The following is a 25,042-nucleotide window of genomic DNA, read 5'->3' on the forward strand; positions in this document are numbered from 1 at the left end:
TGTGCCTAGTTGTTTCTCTTATCACTATTATTTTTCCCTTTAAGTTAATTGCAGTTTCTTACCCTCCCCGTTCAGACTCCAGCATATAGGATAGGAAGCCACCATATTTCGATCATATCTAGCTTTTTGGCCCAACTGTTAGTCTTTTCTTTTGAAATTACCAGTCTTCTGCCTCTGCCAGTTCGAGGTACTAGTGTAACTTTAAAACTTGATTAAATCAAGCCCCAGCTATTTTGGATGTATTTAGCCATTATTAATGAAAAGCAAAACATTACATCGCTAGAAATATTGTTGGGGCTTTCATAGGCAAGGCCAAATTGCTGCAGTTGCAGATTTACTCATTAAAATTCAAAAAAGTAAATAAACTTTGGTTCTAAGTACCCCTAATGTTTTATTATTGTAATAACTAAAAATACTAATAATGCTTTCTAATAAATATAATCAATGATTTTATTAAAAATTTAATAATTAATAACCCAGTAGGGGTTACTGTGGTAACCCACTAGGGGTTACTATAAGTTATGTTTTATAAAAAATAGTTATAAAAATTAAATAAAAATAAATACCTCAGAACAGTCCAAGGAAGCTTTTCTTTGGGCAAGGAGCTAACACATAAACTCCCTATCAGCTGAATAAAAGGAGGGCCCCGGAAAGCCTGGCTGGTAATCACTCAAAATCATCTCAAACTTTGGGTAAGTATAGTGTTTGGGGTGCTCTAGACCTATTGTTATAGCATACATGTGTATGTGCTTAAAACCTAATAAAAAGTAGTTTTAGGTCAAAACACTCTGGTTTGTATCAATCATTTAGCAGACGAAGGAGCTGTGTCCCCATTCATTTATTCCTGACACTGCCTTAAAAAAAATACAGTTAAGTCACCACGACTTTTGGTTCCATAAAACTGTGGGTAACAGATTTGGTGAGCCAGCCAAGAGTGGTGGAGAGGAGGGGACAATTGTTTCAAATGGTTTGCGGCAATAGAGGAGGACGGTGGAGCAGGGTAGCAACCCGTAATTTCCCCATATCATAGTCCATGAGTCAATTTACAAATACATTCTGTTATTGGGACTTGGGGCTCAGGTTGATCGCCTGGTCAAGTAAAAAAATATGTCAGAGGGAAAGGAAATATCTGAAAAGATGGAAATGGATTTGGGTAACAGGTTGACAGATTTTGTAGAGGAATATGGTGATGGACCCTGGAAGCCTGAAGCTTTGACAGGCCCTGGGGCATTCCTGCAGCTCTGTAAGCAAATGGTAGCAATAAGAAATAAATAAATACAATAAATTAATGAATCAGTTAAAGGCAAAAATAAAAAAAACTTAAAAAAATAATTAGCCTAAAAGCAAAATCAAACATCCTTCGGGCTACCTGCCTAATTCAGGCACCAGAAACAGTGGCACTCCAAAAGCAAGTGTGTAACTGTCATAAATATAAAGGGAAGGGTAGCCACCTTTCTGTATACAGTGCTATAAAATCCCTCCTGGCCAGAGGCAACATCCTGTTACCTGTAAAGGGTTAAGAAGCTCAGCTAACCTGGCTGGCACCTGACCCAAAGGACCAATAAGGGAACAAGATACTTTCAAATCTTGTGGGGGGAAAGGCTTTTGTTTGTGCTCTTTATTTACATGGTGGTTCTCTCTTGGGACTGACAGGGGCCAGACAGAAATCCATCTTCTCCAACCCATCCTAATCCAAGTATCCAATATCGCAACCAGTATAGATAAGCCAGGCAAGGCAGATTAGTTTATCTTTTGTTTTGTGTGAATTGTCCCTGCGTTAAGAAGGAGATTTATTCCTGTTTTCTGTAACCTTAAGGTTTTGCCCAGAGGGGGATCCTCTGTGTTTTGAATCTGAATACCCTGTAAAGTATTTTCCATCCTGATTTTACAGAGGTGATTCTTTTACCTTTTCTTTCATTAAAATTCTTATTTTAAGAACCTGATTGATTTTTCATTGTTCTTAAGATCCAAGGGTTTGGGTCTGTGTTCACCTATATGAATTGGTGAGGATTCTTATCAAGCCTTCCCAGGAAAGGGGGTGTAGGGCTTGGGGGGATATTTTGGGGGGAAGACATCTCCAAGTGGGCTCTTTCCCTGTTCTTTGTTTAAAACGTTTGGTGGTGGCAGCATACTGTTCAAGGCCAAGGCAAAGTTTGTACCTTGGGGAAGTTTTTAACCTAAGCTGGTAAGAATAAGCGTAGGGGATCTTTCATGCAGGTCCCCACATCTGTACCCTAGTGCTCAGAGTGGGGAAGGAACCCTGACAGCAACTATAAAAAAAGGAAAAGCTAAACAATAAGTCTGTAAATAAAAAAGGCAGGCCAAAGAAAGTCAGGCAGCGGTTAAAGCCTTACCAAAGAAATCCCAGAATAAAACTCAGGCAAATCATTGGGAATGTAAGAGACTAAGTTGTGCTCTCAGAGCGATGTTGGGAGAGCAGAAGGAAATAGTGGCTGCAAGTAGAGAGAGTCATAGTTGCAGGAGGGAGGCTTTGTTAAAGGAGGACCCTGACTTGTGTCCTTCTTATTATCATTATAAAGCGGATAATCCCCATGAATTTCCTTTTCCCTTGGGCCCTCCAGGCCAGTTCCCGTATGGTCCCTTGCTTGAAACACCAGAAGAGTTGTGGAAGTCCCCAACCATAGCCTCCAGAGTAAACACCACGGTAAAAAAGATTGGTCCCCAAGGGGGTAACCAAGGAGGGGAAGAATGCGTAAAGGTCAGGCCCTTCTCCCCTGACCAGGTCAGAACTGCAGTAGGAGTGAGCTGAAAAATATTCAATCAGCTGTAGTTTTATGTCACTGAGTGACCTAGCATTATTGCAGGATAGTTCCAGATCAGCGCGTTATTTGTATGGAGCAAAAGTAGTACACATTGCATTTTAAAAGAGATGGAGAAAAAACAGGGAGGGGGGAAATTGTGGTATATGACTCAGCAGTTGACGAGAGATGATGATGATGAGCCAAGAAGATAACTTTAAACCTTAAAAAATGTTTGTTTCCACAAATGGGTAAAAGTTCTTATTTTTAACCAAGAAGTTGATCTGTCCCCTGTAAACCACTTTGGAAAACTAGGCTGCTACTGAGTTAGGCTACTTGGGAAAACAAAATATGAAGCCAGATGCTCAGTGTTAGTAATAAAGGGGTGATCCTGCTTGCTACTAAAATCAGCTAGTGAGACAAATCCTTCCTTTCGAGTGTGTTATACTTCCAAAGCAATATATTCTTCTGATTTAGACCAGCCTCAATAAACACGCTGGGGTATAGAGATATGGATTTTGCTTATAATGTGCCTGAACACAACTGATTGGGGAAGTAACTGCCTAATTACAACTAGTTCGGAATAGCTTTCTGAATGAATGCAGCGGGTCAGTCTGATAGCCAGCTGGCCTAGTGGTCAGGCAGTGCTCCACAGTTCTTTCCAGCCTGATTGATCTAGAGGGCACTCTGACCAAATTATATGCAGCAAGCATAAATCCATCCCAAAGGTCTCTTCCTCTTCCCTTAGGATTCTGTCATGGGAATGGTACAGGGGAGTAAGGTAGGGGGACTCTGACCCTCCCATTCCACTGGGTCCTGACCCAGGGCCCAGAGAGGGGTTACAGTATCCAGTGACCACCCCAAATTGTACTTTTCCCAGAGTTGCTTCCTACCAGGCAGTGGACCTGCTGTTTGGGGTATGGTCATGGGCTCAGGAGTATCCACTTAGTCTGCCAGTGGGACAGTGTCCCATTCTTTGCAATCTCTTGTGGCTTTCCACTGCCCAAAGGGGAGGAGTGGGGAATCTGGATCATGGCTTCTCAGCCTTAATTCCTGTTGCTAGTGTACTTCCCCCATATCCCTAGCCTACCAGTGTCCCTTTAAACTATCCCTCCATAGCAGCTGCTGATGGGTGCAGCCTTCCTAGCCCAATACTGCTCTACGCCTTGCCCTGGTTTAGTGTGGGGGTCTATAAATAATGAGGAAACAAAGAAAACAATAGCAGTGGTGTGAAAATGGTATAGGAGTTAGCTCCATCCTGTACTGCTATAATTGAATGTAAGTCCGTGCAAGCTTTGTATATTGGCACTTGCATTAATTTCTCTTAGAATACAGCCCCACACTGTATGTGCTGTTAGCTGGCAGCTGACCACTGTGTTGTAGTTTGGATATTTATAAATATGTGACTGGAGCCTCCTGGCATGAAATACTGGGGAAAAATTCAAGAATAGTTCAATTTATTTACAGAGAGCCTCGGTAGGAGCATGCTGAAAAATATTCAGTAAATTGGCCATAGTTATGAGTCACTCACTAATCTAGCATGTTGTACATTATTGCTGAACAGTTCCAGATCAATGTGTTACTGGTGTGGAGCAAAAGTAATACAACATTTCATTTCAAAAGGGATGGGGGAAACAGGGAGTGGGAAATTGTGATATATGACACAGCAGTTGATGAGGGATGATGATGATGAACCAAGAAGATAATGGGTATTGGATTTTCTGGGTCTCATCACCTATCCTATGATCAAAGAGACAACACACAGAACTAGCACTATTATGGTAGGACGGGTGGTTAAATTGTGAATAAAATGTGTGTGGGGTGATGCTAGATGCTCGCTTTGTGTCAGCTGGAAAGGAGAATATATGAGGGATCACATTTCATTTCTCATTATGGAACTTGAATTCTTTTTAAAAAATGATTCAACAAAGCAAAGTATCTGAACAAAGAAAGGTTCCAAGGTGCGTCTGTTAAAAGGCTCCTATTAGACCAAGGAGAAACCCTGATCAAACTCCACAAGGTGAAGTAAAATGAAATTCACGTAGATAATAACTTAAAGTGATGTGTGAAATTTCAGTCAGGTGAATTCACAGGGTACCAATGTTAGAGACACTGGTATTTTACATCCAATTCAACAAATAATAGGCCCAACTAATTTACTGTGTGGTGATTTGATTGCTTAAAACCACATCTGATACCAACAAATTTTCAAATTGTATTAGGGAGATAGTAGGCAATCAAATGCAAATGAATAAGTTGGGAATTTCAGTGTTATGGTTACAACTCCAATTGTAATGTACTTGGAATTTTTTATTTTATTTTATTTTTTTGCACTGTATGTTGTCCTCAACTCAAGACCTCAACTCAAAGCAAGACCTGCAACTCAAAGGATCGTTAGGCTTTTCACAATCACGTATGGTAGCAAATACACGATCACTTCAGAGCTCTCACTGTTCTGCACTCCATGACCAACTGGAACTTCACGACAACAGATACCATAGAAGCACTTAGAGGCTATAGTTATGGGCACAGTATAGGAACTTGAACAAAATATTATGGAATAGCAGAGACAGGACACAAATCCAAAAGCACAGAGCCCTACCACTTGTAGGAATAGTTAATGGAAGTTACCAATGTAGGGCATCTGACATGCAGTTGATGCACAGTTGAGTCATTCTGATTCCTCTGGTACATGGTGGTAGGGTACATCCAAACTAGGCAGCTGATTATAACATACATATATCCACTTCACTGCAATGCACCACAAAAATGATGTCACCTCTGGATAGGAATGTAACAATAGACATATAGCACACCCCAACACCACACATAGTTCAGGGCAGGAAGTGAAGAAGAATATGATATATAGTTGAAACTAGAAAGCATTAGGTAAGCAATATATAATTACATCAATCTGGAATTTGCCCAGGCCAGTGGGCCTAAATTTGAAAAAAAGTACCAGGACATTTTTAATTAGCACAAGAGGTCAGGATCTCATCTGGAAAATGGCTCCTCCCAAAAGCGCTGCACCATCCAACACGAGGCTGCAGCAATGGTTCAGTGCTGACACAGAAGGAAGACTGTTTCCTACTGACAGGAAATGACCCACCTTGATTATCACTACAAAAGGTTTTTTTTTCTCTCCTGCTGGTAATAGCTCACCTTACCTGATCACTCTCGTTACACCCATTGTTTCATGTTCTCGGTGTCTATAAAATCCCCCTACTGTATTTTCCACTGCTTGCATCCGATGAAGTGAGCTGTAGCTCACGAAAGCTTATGCTCAAATAAATTTGTTAGTCTCTAAGGTGCCACAAGTACTCCTTTCCTACTGAATCATTCCCTATAGCATCCGTGGCTTTCATGGAGGTTTCTCATTCCTGGCCTGATGCTGCTTTGCTGCTGACCTCTGTCATATTACAACTCAAATTGGTATAACTACTGGTATATTGAGAACATATTAAAATCCAAATGAGAGAGAAGAGATAATGTGGAATCATTCATCCTGATTAGCCATCCTGAGCCTATTAGAGAATGGCCATCTATTCCAACACAGCTCTTGTAAATTGTTAAAGATTTATCCAGAACTTTCCCTAAAATGGCTACTTTGGGTTGACAAGGACTTATCTCTGCTGATGAGCCAAATGCTCAAGCCACTGCCAGTTATTGGGATGGATATTGATTATTTTGCTTATGGCCAAGAGTAGCACATGTAAGGCCTTTGTACCAGCCTTAGAATTACTAAGGCAAAGCTAGGAGAGAGGGGGGGAAGCAATCACAAGGTGTGGACCTGACAGCATCCTCCCTGATATGCTGCAGTAAGTGTCTGCGAAAAACAGTAAGTCTATCTATATTTGACTTCTGGTATGTGTGTTTCAGGGCCTATGAGACTGCAGACTCTGCAAAAACACATCTGTATAACTACTGGCTTAAAAAGTGCTTGCTTAATGGTTATTCTTTGATTGAGAAGTTGTTGATGTAATTGTAACAGTTACTAACATAAAAGGGGCAGACAAGTCTGAGGAATTTGGATTTGACCTTCTGGAGATCTCTTGGAATCCCCAGTGACAGGCAGATGGCTGGCCACTTGAACCTTGTCGTTTGACCACTCGAGACCCTTCCAGACTGTGGTTAACTACTGTTCAGGGGTGCTCTATAACCTATTGTGTTTGTATGTGCTTGGGAATAAATAAAGCAGAGGCTTTCAGTAGAAGCATTCTTGGGAGAGTGCTGGAGACTAGTAAAGTGAAGGCTTTAAGTAAAAGCACTTCATTTTGTGTGATTTGTGCCAACCACATAGCAGACAGAGGTGCTGCATCTCCCTTGGTTTATTTCCTGATACCACCTCACAGAGCGTAAAGTTACCGAGAGCTTTGGGTTTAGGGAGCCCCAGGTAACACTATCAACTTTTTGAATGTTCTAGGCAGCAATTTTACATTTTCCAGCAATAGGCAGGATACTGGAATGGTCCTTTTGAAAGATTGTATTGGTCATTTTCACCTCAGTGACAGAGGAACTCCTGGCCATTTCAGCTACAAGAACAATTGATCCGGTTGTTGTGGGTGGTTGGCTTCAGTATAAACACCCTCATGATGTTGAATGTATTGATCCTGGAGGGCTATTCAAACATTGTCTGGAATAGCTGAAGCCATCCTCTTCAAGCCATTGAAAAGTTTGAACATAGAGATCTGTCTGAGGTGCACTGGCAAGAAAGCAGTGAAAAGAAAGTTGAGGACAATATGTTTTGGTCTCAGGCCACCCTGAAAGTGGGCGGCTCCACTTTCACCCAAGGGCCGATGGGCATTGCAGGGTTCATGGGTGATTAATAAGCAAATTATCAATGTCCAATTCAATACTGGCTGTGGGCATCTTATCATCATGGCAGGAAATGGTTCCACAAACTCCAAGGCCAATGCTGAAGCTGCAGATAATTTTCCCAGCAACAGATGTCAATTTTTAATGAAACTCTGACAAGTGATGTCATCAGGATCCTGGGAAACTTTAATGCTGAGGTAGGAAAGGATAATGATACGTGGGCAAGTATGCTCAGGAAGTTTGGTAACAGGAAAAAAAACAGGAATGGGCAGTGACTGCTGGAATTTGTAGCTGCTAATGATATGGTGATTGCTGACTTGCTCTTCTATCACCCAAATATTCAGACCTGCTACAGCTCAGATGGTTTCACCAGGACTGTTATTTTTATTGATCATGTCCTCATTAACATTTGTTTACAATCTATGGTCATATATATATGAGTTTGAAGAGGTGCTGAATTTGACATTGACAATCAGCTTCTGCTGACCAAAGTGCAACTCTGACTTCAAAAACAGACAGTTTATGGACTCACATTAGTCCACTTCAGTCAAAAGCTCCTAAAACAACCTACCTATCTGATGATTTTCTGTTCTGAACTGTGTAAGGCCATCGAAGCACTGGAGACTGAAGTCTCACTCAACCTTGCATGTGATGAGCAATAGCGTTTTTCAAGTAATCAGTGCTGACCATTGCCAGCTCACTGCTGGGTCCTCAACCCTTCAAACATCAATCTTGGATCAGTGAAAAGTCATTTACAGCAACTGGAGTTAAGAAAAAAGCAAGGCTACAATTTTAGTCTTCAAAGACATGTTTGTTGAGAGCAGAAGCAGAGGCCGAATGGGTTCGACTTCAGAACATCATCAAGTCAGTGTGTAAGAAAAGATAAGGAATCCTGGTGGTTGATCAGGCAGTAAATTTAGAACAGGCTGCTACCAGGCACAATCTCCCCACCCTCTATTTAATTTTGGGATGTTTGCAGGGGAAGGTGGTACCAGCTTGTCCAGTAAAGAACTGGGAAGGCAGCATCAGACAGAGTCTTCAGCATCAGTTGCACTGATGGAAAGATAATTTCAAAACACTCCTCAATTGTCCATTGCCTGCAGCCCCTCTTCCACAAGTTCCAATAGAGCCATCTTCTTTCAATCAAGAAGAGATCCTCCTCAGTCCATACACTGAAATCTGGGAAGTTGCCAGGGTTTTTAACATTACCTCTGTTGCGTAAGACAGGTGACAGTGAGACACTGCACCCCATATTATTCACAGTGATATTATTATGATCTGATTATAGCATAATTATTATACATTTTGTATAAGATAGTTCATGTGAGGTGTCATTGGAAAAGTTAAGATTTGCTGACTATGATTATCCTATTTGCATGCATGCATCATTTTTGTATCTAAAGTTATAAATATTGACTATGTATCTGTATTTCAAATGTGCTTACTCTGAGTGACACTCACAACTAGCCTTTCAGGTACAAAAATGAAGAAGCGAGACAATGGACCCTGGAAGAACTTAACCTTCCTGTAAACTTTCCAGACATCCTGTAAATAATGGCTGCTATGACTCAGCCAGCTATACAAGGGCATGTGACCAGGCCACATGACTATGGACTCCATCTTGGGATGACTGTATTTTTCCATTAACTGGTCTGGGAACCAAGCTTTCAAACAAAGGTTTCCTGCCATATGCTAAAGCTATATAAGGAAGGGAGTGACATCATCTGTTATTCTTCACTCCCCACACAAGAGGACTCCTGGAAACACCTGAGGAACAAAGACTGAACTGGGGAAGTGCTGGCCCCAGGCTAAAGGGATTTCTAGCCTGTGTTTGAAAAACGTGGGGATTTCAAGCTGTAAAGCAAGTGCAGCTTGTACCCTGAGAATCTGCTTGTACCCTGAGAACTGCTTGTATCATCAGCCAGGGTGAGAATTTGCTAATTCATATCCTGCCTTTCCAGTTTCTTAGGCTTAGTTTGCGTTTTTGTTTGTTTACTAGGTAATCTGCTTTGATCTGTTTGCTATAATTTATAATCACTTAAAATCTGTCCGTTGTAGTTAATAAACTTGTGCTATGTTTTAATTTAAATCCAGTGTGCCTTTAAGTGAAGTGCTTGAAAATCTCAGGTTGCTTTAACACAGGCTTGTTGCATTTCATCTCCACACTAAGTGGGAGGTGAAATGGATAATAAATTCTTATTGGTTGGGGTTTGGACCAGGGCAGGACTGTACAGCTCTGGGGTCCTAGGCTGGGAAGCTGGTGGTTATTTTGGCTGTAGTCTCTCTATTGTTGGTTCATGCAGTGACTGGTCAGAGATTCTGTATGTAACTGCAGCTGGGTGTGTCCCTACCTGTGTGAATGCTGATGGAAGTGTAGGGCCAGGAGTGGGTCTGCAGCTTGTCACAGCCACACAGTGTGACTTTAGACCTCGGCGTTCCACTGTCAACCAGATCTTCGCCTTGAGACAGCTTTATGAAGATACCTGAATTTAATAAGCCATGCCCAGCACTCTTTATAGACTTTTGACATACCTTTGATTCAGTGCATCAAGCAAGTTTGAGGGCTCTGATGATGTGTCTTGATGTGCCTGGGAAGATAGTGTCATTGATGGAAAAGCTCCAGAATGATGCAACATGGCAATAGCAGAGGCCAGGATATGCTCCTTTCTCCAACTTGAGGCTGAGACAGGCAAACAGGCAGACAACACTGAATTTCCTTGTTCGTGTGGGTTCAGTCTAGCCCCTTGTCAACTAGATTCATAGAACAATAAGCCTAGAAGGGACTGCAAGGGTTATCTAGTCTAATCCTCTGCCAAGATGCAGGACTTGTTGTGTATAAACCATCCAAGACAAATGGCTATCCAGCCTCCTTTTGAAAACCTCCAGTGAAAGAGTTTCCACAACCTCCCTAGGCAGGTCGGTTCCATTGTCCTACTGTTCTTACAGTAGGAAGTTTTTTTCTGAGATTTAATCTAAATCTGCTATGCTGAACCCATTGCCTCTTGTTCTGCCCTCTGTGGCGAGAAAGAACATCTTTTCTCCATCTTTTTATTGCAGACTTTCAAATATTTGAAGACCACTATCATGTCCCCCCTTAATCTCCTCTTTTCCAAACTAAACATATCCAGTTCCTTCAGCCTTTCCTCATATGGCTTACATTCCATCCCTTTTATCATCTTTGTTGCTCGCCTCTGGATCCTTTACAGTTTTTCCACATCCTTTCCATACATTGGGAATCAAAACTGGACACGATATTCCAGCTAAGGCCTAACCAACCCCGAGTAGAGCCATTATGACTGTGGTATAAGAATGATTACTCTTCTACACATTTTCTGTTTTAATCACTCTCATTCATGGGTCAAACTCCAAGCCTCTCTTTTTAAATGATGATGGATGCTTTATTTGGCTTTTTGAATATTTTGCTTATTTATCATTTTGCCTATTTTAATTCTTTTGCCTGTTGTGGTTATGTTTTAATTATCTGTGCAGTGATCAGAACAGCTTAGGGGGGAGCAGGGTAAGAATGAGGAGGTGATTTTTATGGCCCTGATCCTGCAGTCCCAACCAAAACTCCCCTGCCTATATATGCACCAATGTTCTTGTTATACATACTAGAAGATGTATGAGAAACTTTCACTGAGTCATTACACTATCAGGATAGGGAACAAAGACAGCTCCTTGGCTATGTCATTTATTTATAGACAATGCAAATACACAGGAACACTGATGCTTCAGCTTTTGCAGTTAGGATGAAGAAACTGTTCCAGGGTTCAATTATCCACCCACTGAGATCAATGGGAGATGGATCAGGCTTTTTTATTAATCATTAGTCTATTCATAACATCTAAGAGATGCTGAGCACCTGCTCCTCCCTCTGACTTCAATGGGAGCTTTGCTTGATTAAGGAATGAGAATAAATTAGGGATTTCAGGATCTGGCCCATGAAAATTCTCCATTGTGCTTACACAGCAGCAGGATTTTAGAGTTAAATGTCTTGCCTGGTTTAAACCTGAAGTGATTAGCCCTTGCTGGGGACTCTGTTACTGCCTGCTAAGTTTCATATTTTCAAAATAAGCCATTTTGCCCCTAGAATTGGACAAAATCAACAACAACAAAAATGCACGCAGACACTATTGGAACTACTGGGAAAAAATGCCGTTTTTTTTCTGAGCGACCTCTTGCATAGCACAGTGGATTCTTGTTCAGCTAGCAGTGGGGAGGGCGCAGGTGGGGGACAATATGCACGCTGCACCCCTTTTACTAGTACAGAAAGTGCAAGTGCTGATCGTGCTAGCCCCAATGCCCCCAAACCATCATGCCACACACCAGTGTTTTCCATAGGGAAGGGGGTGCAAAGGCCTAGCCGCAGGGGTGCAAACAGATTGTTATCCAAGGTCTCAGCTTTTCTGTTTTATAAGTTACTAGCTGTTATGGTTGAGAAGAAAACCTTCAAAACATGACCTGAGTGTGAAGAATCAGAAACAATAGCTCCTAGAGGTGTGAACTGTCCCAGTCCTTTCAACTGTTGCTAACTCAGATGTCGGTTATGGTATATGACTAATACTTGAGTCAGCAGTTTGCATACCGCTTCAGATACCAGCAAGCTGTGTGAAAAGAAAATCGTCAGTCTTTTTTTCCACAAGGAAAAAAAAACCCATTGTTTAGCCAAGCGGTTCCCTAATTTAAAACACTATAGGACCTGATTCCCTTTTCACTTACACTTCCCTGAAGTCACCAATTTACAACTGTTGCAGTGAGAGGAGAGTCAGGCCCATAGAGGTTTTGCAATGTGGTCAAAGCAGCCATACTTTTCCCTTATGTACTGCAAAGCCTTCAGAGTGTTGTTCGATGGCTGGATTCCACAGCAGCATATGTGCCATGGGAAACTGATGGAGCCATCTGTTTTTCTTACAGTCTCAGGCTTTTTTCCCCCACGGTTTTATCTGAGCTTTGGGTAAGTAAAGAAGGAGGAGGAGGAACATCTGGTGTAAGCTCCAGGACTTCACATTGCTAAGGGAAGGATATTTCTGATAGAAGCATTTCAAGGTAATATGATTCGGAAGCCTAACTACAGCTCTGAAGCTGAGCCAGGGGTGAATAAATGAAACTAGACAGACAATGAAAGTGAGCTGCTGGAAGACAGTGTGTTGGTGGAGCAATCTTGGACCAAAATCAGAGAGCCTGGGGAGAGAGGAGGATAAGAGGAGAGAGACCAAACTTGCCTTTCTACAGGCCAAGTCCCGATCCCTTCCCTAACTTTCACAAAATAGGGACTGCACTCAGGGGTCTTGGCAGGAGCCAGAAGGATAGAATCTGCCTTCACCCAGCCTCTGGTGCATGAGCAGAGCTTTCCTCTCATCTCCCAAATATATGCAACCATCACTCAGCCTAGCTATGATGGGGCGTACAAATCCTGCCATGGGCTCAAGCATCCCCACCCTGCAAAGCCTGTCAGGACTGGAGGAGATATTAAAAAGTGGGGAAGCCCACCGCAGTAGGAAGCAGCTTTGGGAGGGGGACAAAACTCTCTTCCCCCAGCTCCCAGGGAGAGGTCTGATGGAGGGTAGAGCCTACTCCCATGCCCATGAACTGTCCAAGCACACTGAGAGGTGAGTTGGACTATACAGGTACCTCAAGACACCTTCTTCTGGTTGACAGAGGACATTGAGTCAGACTGAAGCTTGTCCAAGGCCCCTTCTGATGAAAGAGAGGCCAGTAGTTCATTTGGAACTGGTTGTTTGTTTCTTTTCTTCCCGTCCTTCAATTTTTTTTCCCTTTGAACCCACAAGGGGTAAACTCCAGAGGAACTGAGCCAGACGTCTGAGTTTCTTTCCTTGTGTCAGTTATTCTAACTATCCCAACTTGGATGCTGAAAGCCTAAGTGACTATATGACCCCGTCAAACCCCAAAGTGTTGCTGGAGAGGAACAAGGCCCTTGACACCATCTAATCCACTCATCGTCAAGTGAGCTGATCACAGTTAGGGTAAGTCTACACTACGAGAGAAACCATGCTAGTACATGGTGCCCAGCCATGGTTATGAGACTCTTTGTTCTAACATGGATTTTATTGCTAGCATGGATGGGAAAACAGTTCTATAACCATGTAGGAGCAGCTGTGTGCATGTGTGGACATCTATGGAGATGTGGTCCTCGGAACAACTAGAGCTGGGCCGGAACTTTTGCAGGAAATCCTGCGATATTTGAATTCTTTTCCATGCTGAAATGGAATCAAAACAATTTTTTTTCAAAATTTCTCATGAAACAACATTCCAAAAGAAAACATGTTTCTGGTTGATAGGGTTGATAAAGTTGAAATCTTTCATTCTGATTTTGCCCTTAAAAATAAATAATATAATAGCAATTTTTAAAAAAAATGGAAAGGAAGCAGAAAATTTAAATGTTCCATTCCTAAACTGGAATACTCCACCTCACTTTTTGTTTTGAAATGAAATTTTGTTGAAATCTACATGTTTCCATGAAACGTTTCACTTTCAATGAATCTGCATTTTCTGAGATAAACACGTTTTTATTACTGGGCCAAGTTTGGATCCGTTACCCTGGTGTCAGTCTGGAGTAAGTCATTGGACTTACTCCAGATTTACACCAATAAAAATGAAAAAAGAATGTGGCTTAGTATCTATACCATCCTGGCAAACAGTGACCTGGCCTCAGTTACACACACCTTCTTCACCTCTTGGCTGGACTACAGGAAAGCAATGTTCCTGGGTATGAAGTGTTCAGGGCTTAAGAAACTCCAACTGGTACAGAATGCTGCACCATCTCCTCAGTACACTGGCTACCATGAGTACAGCAATCTGTTCTCTACTTCCTACACTGGCTTCCCACAGAGTATTGAATGAAGTTCACAGACTTGGGGCTTATCTTTAAGGTTCTCAATGGCCTGGGTCCAGGGTATCTAAAAGATCAACAAAAGCTCTGGAATGAAGACCATTGTTGACAATTTCACTTCTCTGGCACAATGGAACTTTCTACAATCATGGTAGAGCTTGTCTGTGTAAGAGACAGAGCTTTCTTGGTTGCCCATCTGAGACTGTGAATGAACATGGTTAGAATCTATGATTCTATGATTCTAACTCCCCCAGGAGCTAAGGACCACCACAAACCTCACCTCTCCTACTCCAAATGAAAGGTGCATTTATTTAACCTTGCCTTCTCTAGCATACACACATAGCATCGTATGTGTACATGTGTGTATTATATAAAAATATCTAAAACACAACACCCTATTGTACACGCTTCTCTCCCAGAGGGGAGGGGATGAGAGAAGAAATATCTGACAAATGTTAATCCTTTGGTTAATGCACTACTAGAAGGCATTTAGACACTGTGGTGATGAGTAAGGAATACAGAATAGAATAGACTATACATAAGACACATATTTGTTCCATCCTCATTTTTCAGTGGTTCTTCTAGATCAGGGGTGGGCAAACTTTTTGGCCCGAGGGCCACATCTGGGTATGGAAATTGCATGGCGGGCCATGAATGCTCATGAAATTGGGGGTTGGGGTGCGGGCTCTGGCTGGGAGTACAGGCTGTGGAGTGGGGCCAGAAATGAGGAGTTCAGGGTGTGGGAGGGGGCTCCGGGCTGGGGCTTGGGGGTGCAGGAGGGTACTCCGAGCTGGGACTGAGGGGTTCAGAGGGTGGGAGGGGGATCTGGGTTGGGACACAGCAGGGTGTCAGGGTGCAGTCTCCTGGCGGCGCTTACCTCAAGCAGCTCCCGGAAGCAGCAGCATGTCACCCCTCCAGCTCCTATGTGGCGATGTAGCCAGGCAGCTCTGTGCGCTGCCCCATCCACAGGCATCACCCCTGCAGCTCCTATTGGCCATGGTTCCCAGCCAATGAGAGCTGCGGGGGTGGCGCTTGGGGTGGAGGCAGCGTGCGGAGCCCCTGGATGCCCCTACTCGTAGGAGCCAGAGGGGGGACATGCCACTGCTTCTGGGAGCTGTGTGGAGCCTCGGCACACGTAGAGCAGGGTAAGCCCACTCCCTGGCTGGAGTGACAGAGGGGGGCAAGCCCCAGACCCCACTCCCTGTTGGAAGTTCGAGGGCCAGATTAAAATGTCTGAAGGGCCGCATGCGGCCCCCAGGCCATAGTTTGCCCACCCCTATTCTAGACTCACAGCTAAATCACTCTTGAAAACTAAAATGAGCCTGATTCAGATCTCATACAGGTGTAAATCAGGAGTAATTCCAGTGAAACCAATGGTCCTATTCTCCGCTGCTTTGTATCATGGACAGTATTTACCTCTCTCCTCAGGGAATGCAAAATGGTACTAAAGCAGGACTTTTTGCACAGACGTAAATCACTGCACAAAATGCAGTGCAATGAAAAACAACCCAATGGAGTTGCATGCATATAAAACTCATCCAGGTGAGAACTGAATCAAGCCTCATGGATTTAAGTTACTGGAATGAAACAGTGTGAACACAACACAATTTTGCAAATGGGGTATTCACATAAATCTGAACTTCCACCAGGTTTATGCATTCTTAGTCCTAAGGAAATACATTTTATTATTCCAGAAAGAGGAAGATGGATAGGAAGACAGGGAGAAGGGAGTTTAAAAAGGAAAAGGATGTTAATTGATTTCATTTTCTCTTGCCTGAAAAAAGGTCTTTTAGTTTTGTTTCCGCCTTGAAATAGAAAAGAAGAATCAGTGGTATTTTTTTCACCAGATCTTACACCCATAATTGGAGAAAAGCTAAATTAGCAACTTTTCATTAATGAGATCCATGGTTGCATTTTAATAGCTTGGCTAAATTATGCTTCACCAACAGAATACTTAATTTACTAACAACAAAACAAAACAACTTCTTGCAGCCCCAGAGATTTGTGTGTTCAAAGGTGGCTGATCTTTTTAACTGTATTTCCTTTCTGAAAAGACTTCAAAGCCTGGGACGGGGAAGGGAGATAAGAGCAGGACAATCTCCCTGGCTCTATAAAATTTGGTGACAATATCTGCTTTAGTGAAGGTGACTTTTCTCACCTTAGTAGAAACAACTGTTTTAAAACCACAAACAGCTGTGGATTGTAGTAGCTATAGGTTTGTTCCTCTTCTCCATCGTTGCATTTGATCAATGTAAAAAGAGGTATTGAGTCTGGGTGCTAAGCATGTGCAAAAGTCTCATAGGTTCATAGACTTTACGGACTGAAGGGTGCATGGTGACCATCTAGTTGTGACAAGTTGGGTCACAGACACCCACTTGGGACTGCCACCTGATGTGCTGAGACTACCTCTGAGCCCGTTTTCCCTGGCAGCTTGGGACTTCAGTGCCCTGTCTTGTTGAGCCAGACCCACTAGCCTGCTGCAAACACAGACCCAGGTCTGAACCACGTCCCTCACAAGCTGCAGGCTTAACTGAAAACAGCTTAAGAAGTGCTCCTGTCTCTAGCACCCAGATACCCAGTGCCCAATGGGGTCCAAACCCGAATAAATCCGTTTTACTCTGTATAAAGCTTAGACAGGATAAACTCATAAATTGTTCACCCTCTATAACACTGATAGAGAGCTATGCACAGCTGTTTGCTCCCCCGGTTATTAATTACTTGCTCTTGGTTCATTAATAAGCAAAACGTGATTTTATTAAATATAAAAGGTAGGATTTAAGTGGTTCCAGGTAATAACAGACAGAACAAAGTGAATTACCAAGCAAAATAAAAACAAAAACGTGCAAGTCTAGGCCTAATACAGTAGGAAACTAAATGCAGGTAAATTTCACCCTCAGATATGTTCCAATAAGCTTCTTTCACAGACTAGACTCCTTCCTAGCCTGGGTCCAGCAATCACTCACACCCCCGTAGTTACTGTCCTTTGTTCCAGTTTCTTTCAGGCATCTCTTTGGGGTGGGGAGGCTATCTTCTGAGCCAGCTGAAGACAAAATGGAGAGGTTTCCAGGGCCTTTTATATTCTTTCTCTTATGAGCAGAAACCCCTTTGTTCTCCTCTGCAAAATCACAGCACCAAGATGGAGTCTGCAGCCATCTAGGCAAGTCACATGTCTATGAATGATTCAGCTGTTTGCAGGCCAACACCACTGTTTACATGTTAGTTTGAATGTTCCAAGGAAAGCTCAGATGTGGATTGGCACCTCCCAAAGTCCATTGTCAGTTAAGTGTTTCTTGATTGTGCATTTACTGTGGCACCTTAGAGACTAACAAATTTATTTGAGCATAAGCTTTCATGGGCTACAGCCCACTTCATCGGATGCATAGAATGGAACATATAGTAAGAAGATATTTATACATACAGAGCATGAAAAGTTGGAAGTACCTTTACCAACTGTAAGAGGCTAATTAATTAAGAGGCACTATTATCAGCAGGGGGAAAAAAAACTTTTGAAGTGGTAATCAAGATGGCCCATTTCGGACAGCTGACACAAAGGTGTGAGGATACTTAACATGGGGAAATAGATTCAATTAGTGTAATGACCGAGCCATTCCCAGTCTCTGTTCAAACCCAAGTTAATTGTATCTAGTTTGCATGTTAACTCAAGTTCAGCAGCTTCTCGTTGGAGTCTGTTTTTGAAGCTTTTCTGTTGCAAAATTGCCACCTTTAAGTCTGTCCCTGAGTGATTAGAGAGGTTGAAGTGTTCTCCTACTGGTTTTTGAATGTTATGATTCCTGATGTCAGATTTGTGTCCGTTTATTCTTTTGCGTAGAGACTGTCCAGTTTGGCCAATGTACATGGCAGAGGGGCATTGCTGGCACATATATATCACATTGGTAGATGTGCAGGTGAACAAGCCCCTGATGGTGTGGCTGATGTGATTAGGTCCTATGACGGTGTCACTTGAATAGATATGTGGACAGAGTTGGCATCGGGCTTTGTTGCAAGGATTAGCGTTTTTGTTGTATGGTGTGGTTGCTGGTGAGTATTTGCTTCAGGTTGGGGGGCTGTCTGTAGGCGAGGACTGGACTGTCTCCTAATATCTGTGAGAGTTAGGGTTCCTTCCCCATTCTGAACTCTGGGGTACAAATGTGGGGACCCGCATGAAAGACCCACTATGCTTATTTCTACCAGCTTAGGTTAAAACTTTCCCAAGACACAAAATTCCCCTATCTGGGATTCAGTATGCTGCCACCACCAAGCAATTTAACAAAGAATCAGGGAAGAGACCACTTGGAGACGTCTTCCCCCAAAATATCCCCCCCCAAGCCTTGCCCCCCTTTCCTGGAGAGCCTTGAGAATAAGCAAGATGAGCACAGACCAGCCTTGGGTTTTTAGGACACTAAAAACCCCAATCAGATTATCAAAAAACAGAACTTTATTAGAAGAACAGAAAAAGATAAAAGAAACACTCTGTAAGATTAGAATGGAAGATAATCTCACAGGCAGTTAGATTCAAAACATAGAGAATCCCTCTAAGCAAAACCTTAAATTACAAAGACACAAAAACAGGGATACACAGGGATACTGAGAATAGTCCTTTCTCAAGAAGCTGACCAAATGCTTCACTGAGGCTACTTAGAATCAAACAAATACATAGCCAATATTCATAACTGCTTCTAACCAGGGCAAGACAGTAGAGTTCTGGGGTGCAAGGCTGGGGATCTGGGGAGAATTGGCTGGTGCCTCTCTCTGTTGTTGGTTCATGAGTGGCTGGGAGAGGCATTCATGTAACTCAGTTGGGTGTGTCCCTGCCTGTGGACATCTGTGTAAGAGCAGTACCTGTTCGAGTTTTGTAGCTTGCTAACAACATCACAGTTTGAGAGGCAGCCCAGGTTGGTGAGACAGAGGGCTCAGCGGTCCTACAGTCTAGGTTGCACTCTGGGAACCCCGTCACAAACCCCAAGATCCTTTTCTAGCAGTACTACCCCAAGTGGTTATTTCCCACTTTGTAGTTATGCATTTGATTTTTCCTTCCTAAGTGAACTACTTTGTACTTTTCTTTATTGAATTTTATCTTGTTGATTTCAGAGCAATTTTGGAACTCATAGTGGACAGGTCAGATCCCAGACAACTGGAGAGGGGCAACCATAATACCTATCTTTAAAAAGAGGAGCAAAGAGGATCTGGAAAATTATAGACTAGCCAGCCAACTTCGATACCTGGGAAGATACTAGAACAAATTATTAAACAATCAGTGTGTAAACACCTTGAGGACAATAGGGTTATAAGTAATAGCCAACATGGGTTTGTCAAGAAAAAAATCATGTCAAACCAATCTAATGTCCTTCTTTACCAGGGCTACTGGCCTAGTGGATTGAGGGGAGGGGAGGAAAGTCGTAGATGTGACATATCTTGTGAGGTCCTGTAGGGGTCAGTCCTGGGTCTGGTACTATTCATATTTTCATTAATGAGTTGGATAAGGTGTGGAGAGTATGCTTATAAAATCTGCAGAGAATACCAGATTGGGAGGGGATTAAAATTCAAACTGACCTTGGCAAATTAGAGAATTGCTCTGAAATCAGTGAGATGGAATTCAGTAAAGACATGTAGTTTTCAAATGTAGTACTCTGCACTTAGGAAGGAAAACTCAAACACACAACTACAAAATTAGGAATAACTGGGTAGGCAGTAGTATGGCAGTGAAGGATCTGGGGATTAAGTGGACATGAGCCAACAACATGATGCAGTTGTGGAAATGGCTAATATCACTCTAGAGCTAAGAGTAGTGTCGTAAGCATAGGTGCCGATTCTGTAGATGCTCCAGGGCTCAAGCACCGATGGGAAAAAAAAGGGGGTGCTCAGCACCCACCAGCCACAGCTGTTCAGCGGGCGTCAGGGCAGAGCGGGGGTGGAGCACTCGCCGGGAAAAATAAAAGTCAGCACTTGTGGTCATAAATAAAACATGGGAGGTAATTGTCCCACTCTACTTGGCACTGCTGAGGCCCTGAAGTACTGTGTCCACTTCTGGGCACCACATGTTAGAAAAGGTGTGGACAAATTGGAGACAGTCCAGGGGAGAGCTACAAAAATGATAAAAGGTTTAGAAAACCTGACCAATGAGGAAAGGTTAAAAAAACTGGACATGTTTAGTCTTGAGAAAAGAAGACTCAAGGGAGACTTGATAACAATCTTTGAATATGTTAAGGGCTGTTATAAAGAGGACGGTGATCAATCCACTGAAAGTAGGCCAAGAAATAATGGTCTCAATCTGCAGTGGGAGATTTAGGTTAGATATTAGGAAAAAATTCCTAATTATAAGGGTAGTTAAGTCCTGGAACAGGCTTCCAAACGAAGTTGTAGAATCCCCATCATAAGTTTTTAAGAACTGGTTAGACAAACACCTATCAGGAATGGTATAGGTATACTTGGTCCTTCCTCGGTGCAAGGAGCTGGACTGGATGACCTCTTGAGTTCCCTTCCAGGTCTATGATTCTATGATTTCTAAAACCACATGGCAAGCAAATTGGTACCTAACATATAGGAAACATGGGAGTCTCAGGATTCTTCCTCATTCGGAGAACAGAAAGGAACTTTAATAACAGCTCCTAAACAATTCTCTTTGGGAAAGTTGTGACTTAGTAGGGGAAAAGAAAAAAATCTGCAAGCTCTCAAGAGAAGTGGTGTAGTCTACATACCTATAGCCGAGACAGAGAAGAGGAAGCAGACTGACGTATCAGAGCTGCATTCTAATTGGATTCATGAAAACAATTGTCCAATGAATGCATCTGTAACGATCTTCTGAGTGGCAATGAGGGTTGAGCTTCCTGCGGAAGTCACTCCTGTTTGTTTCCTCCTGTTTTTGCATCTTGCTGTTGGTCTTCCACTCTGCTAACCATACAAGAATATCTCTCAAGCCTGGCAAAGCTTGTCCATCACAAGAACTGAATTTTATTTCAAGGTCCTTGTCAGCATTCAGGTCTTGGCTTTATATACTTGTATTTTATCAGATGGCATTAACCATACAAATTCGTCATGAATTACAGATTTCTCACTTTCCTTATATCAGGAAGGTGCATCTGTAACCTAAGAGGATTATAAAGCAAGTCAGATTAGGAGATCAGATCTTCTCTGTTTTACTTACAGATACACAACAGGACAAATCCTGACTCACATGGGACGCTGTTTGAGTGTAACCAAGGGCAGAATTTGGTCCATAGAACTATCATTGCAGAAAGACAACTATTTACCTGTTAACTTGTAGATAACATGAAAGTAACCTGAATCGCTACCCTAGATTGTTATGAAATCTAGTAATATCCGTATCATGTAAGTGAATACAAGCTATCATACTGAGGTAACAATACAGGAAGGTATGGCGTTAACCTGGGTGAGGATGCTAGCAGAGGATGGCTTACAGGAAGAAATGGGAATTAAGGAGTGGTTTGTAGAAGGGCAGAGAAGGTGCTTTAGAAATTAGTGGATGGCTGTTCCAGCCATGTGAAAGAAAGGGTGAAGCCAAGAGTAGGAAGGGGAGATGAGGGAGGCCTTAAAGAAAGTGGCTTAGGAGGAGCATAATAATGAGGGAGAGAAAGATGCAGGCATGAATGAGATTGTTCAGTGTCTTCAAGGGTGATGAGCTTGAATAGGAAAACAGTGAAAAGATTTGAGGAGGCAGAGCAGAAGATGAGTTTACCAGCTGCATTGTGGACAGGCTGGAGCGAGGACAGGTAAGTGCTGGGAATTACCGGTTATCTAGCAGTAGAGATAGAGATAGACCGTTCAGATCAGATGGATGTTGTAGAGGAGGAAATGGCAGGCCTTAGCAATAACCTGCCTATAAAGTGAGGAGAAGAAGAGAGCTGCTGAAGGTACTGAGGTGGCCAGAGGTGAAAATAAAATTGATCTCTTACTGGTACGGGGGCTGGGGGCAGCTTCACCCCCCCCAGAAGGGGCAGCGCCTCGGGCAGAAGGGGGGTCAGCGTCCCGCAGCCAGCCCACCCGCGCTGCCTGGCCCGCATCGGCGGCCCCAGGGCAGCTGCTCCTTTTGCCCCCGCTGTCGGCAGCCCTGCCGCTAGGGACCTGGCAGGGCCACCAAAGGGGGGTGCAAAAGGAGCAGCAATGTTAAAGTGCTGCCGAGACAGCACTTCAAGCAGGGACCTTTAAAGTGCTGCTGTGGCAGTGCGTTAAAATCAGCTGTACGGGCCGTAACCGGCAGCCACTTTTTACCAGTCCGCCGTACCTGCCTTACCGCCTTGCTTTGGCCCCCGGAGGTGGCTAGCCTGAAGAGAAAAGGCATAGCAGTGTAAATCTCTAGGTGACTATGTTTTTCTGCTGTTACCAAACACTGTTCTGGCTAAAGATCACTTCTTAATATCCATCTTACGTATGTTGAAGTTAGCAGTCATCCACATTACTATCCTTAATCAAAAATGTGTCAACATGTTGAAACCTGCTGGGCTTTTGCCATTTATTTTTAGTGTGTAAATTGTCTTTAAGAATTAAGTATACCATGGTATTCATAAAAAGCAAATTCTTGCTATGACTGGAGAAAGAGAACTAAATAATAAATTAAAGCAACTCTTAAAAAAAGGATTAATTCTTTACATACATTTGTTTTTAAAACCATATTTGTGAGCAGGGATAAAAATCTCTGCACACTCTTTTGATATTAAGAGGAGAAAAATATAATACATTTAGGAAAGTAAAATTAAATTCTATTTCATTAAAAGTGACAACCTGAATAAAACATGGGCAGAGCAATATCAGTCTTCAAGAACTTCCAGTGCATCAACAACAGACAGAACAAATCTGTATCCACTTAAAAGCTCCCAAACATTAAAGCAACCCAAAATAATCATCTCCCTTTCCTTGAGCTGCAAACTAGATTCACTGCCAGCAAACAAAAGGCAAGCATTACCTTTTGAATTTTTCATAAGCTCTGTATTTCAAAATAAGAATGTCACATACTTTTTATTACTTCATTTCATACCGGGGCATGTCTCCCTCCTGCATTCTGAAATTCTCTGGGAAAAAGTTCTCTGAGCACCCAACTTCAGTCATTACCAATCTGCATCAAAGCTGCTCTAGATCAGAAGTAAACATCATCCCGGGATATGGTGCGCTCACCACTTCGTGCTTGTCAGCTTGATCTGAACGCAACCAAGTAAATCTGGGTAGTGACAAAAGTTATCTGGAGCTCAGTTCGACCTTGTGTAGGTCTCAGAGAACTGTATGAGGGCTTGACCTTGCTTCTATTTAGGCAATAGAAATTTTGCTGTTCAATGGGAGCAGGATTGAACCACATCTTTGTACCGGTGTCATTCACTTTGTGCACACAGCACAGGTATGTTATTGGTAGCTCTTTCACACCTTTGGGCAATAGCTCTAGGATTTGCAAGTAGGATGCACTGTATTCATTTTCTTCCTTCCTTCAATGGATAGAGCAGCTGCTTTGCAACGTATTGGTGGTTATACAGGCAGGTACGGAAGATATATTTTAGCCAGATGCAAATTATTGGGCTCCATACAGGGATAAATGGGTGAGATTTAATAGTCTGTGGCAGATAGGAAGTCAGACTAGATCTTCTAATGACCCCTACTGGCCTTAAATTCTATGGAACTATTAATACAAAATGTACACAAGGGAATAGATAACTCACGGAATACACACTGCCAAGGGGAATACACTGCCAAGCCTTTGTCCTCCCCTCGCTGCCCATATTTTTCTCGAGCTGATCCCTTGGACTTTTTCACCCATTCCCTACCATGCAATGGCAGATTTCTAACTGATCCTTGGCCCAACCCTCCAACTAACAAAGGCCAAACTGCCTCCTTTTCCTGCATAATAAACTCCTGGGAACCCACCTGTACCATGAACAGTGCAGTGGCTGCTGATCACCCTGAGCTTTTTCTCTCCTATATTGTTCTGTAATTGTTCAAGGTTATGCACTGAGATTTCAAGCTCTTCTGTGCAGGGGTTCGGCTCTTTGTTTGGGAGGCTTTACCTATTGTAAACGGTCATGTAGGCTCCTTATAGCACTGTAATAAATGGCCAACTGTAATCCAGCCTGACCTGACGATGGTACTGAATTTTCAAAAATAACGTGAAAAAGGCAGAAGTATTCAATTAATAGTTCTGTTCTATACTTGGGGAGAAAAACATACCCTTGTCTTATTATATGGTAATAACACTCTTTCCATTCCACTAGTCTCTCAGGAGAATGCTTAACAGCAGTTACTAAAGTTAGAAATTTTTAAATCACAGGTCTACCACATGTGAGGGAACAATTCTGCCCTGGCACAGAGATACACGTGATGACCCACCCTTTACATCTATTAAATACCGTGTTGATAAGATATGAGGCAAGCCCTTTTCTCCCCCTGTGGCAAAAGCAGGCACTATAGTAGTTGTTTTTAGGCTATCACCAACCCATTAATACTTGAGGCATGTAGCACAAAATACGGACAGAAGTGATGGATCTAGTAAGTGATTGGTTCAAGAACCAATGTGTTAGAGAACCTGCTAGGAATAAAGCAAACTGATCTCTGGTCATAGCTAATGACAAGGGGCAGGATCAGTAAATAACAAATTGAGCCCCTAGGATCAAGCAGTGAGAGA

Source organism: Eretmochelys imbricata, chromosome 2 (assembly GCF_965152235.1).
Source record: "Eretmochelys imbricata isolate rEreImb1 chromosome 2, rEreImb1.hap1, whole genome shotgun sequence".
NCBI lineage: Eukaryota > Metazoa > Chordata > Testudines > Cheloniidae > Eretmochelys > Eretmochelys imbricata.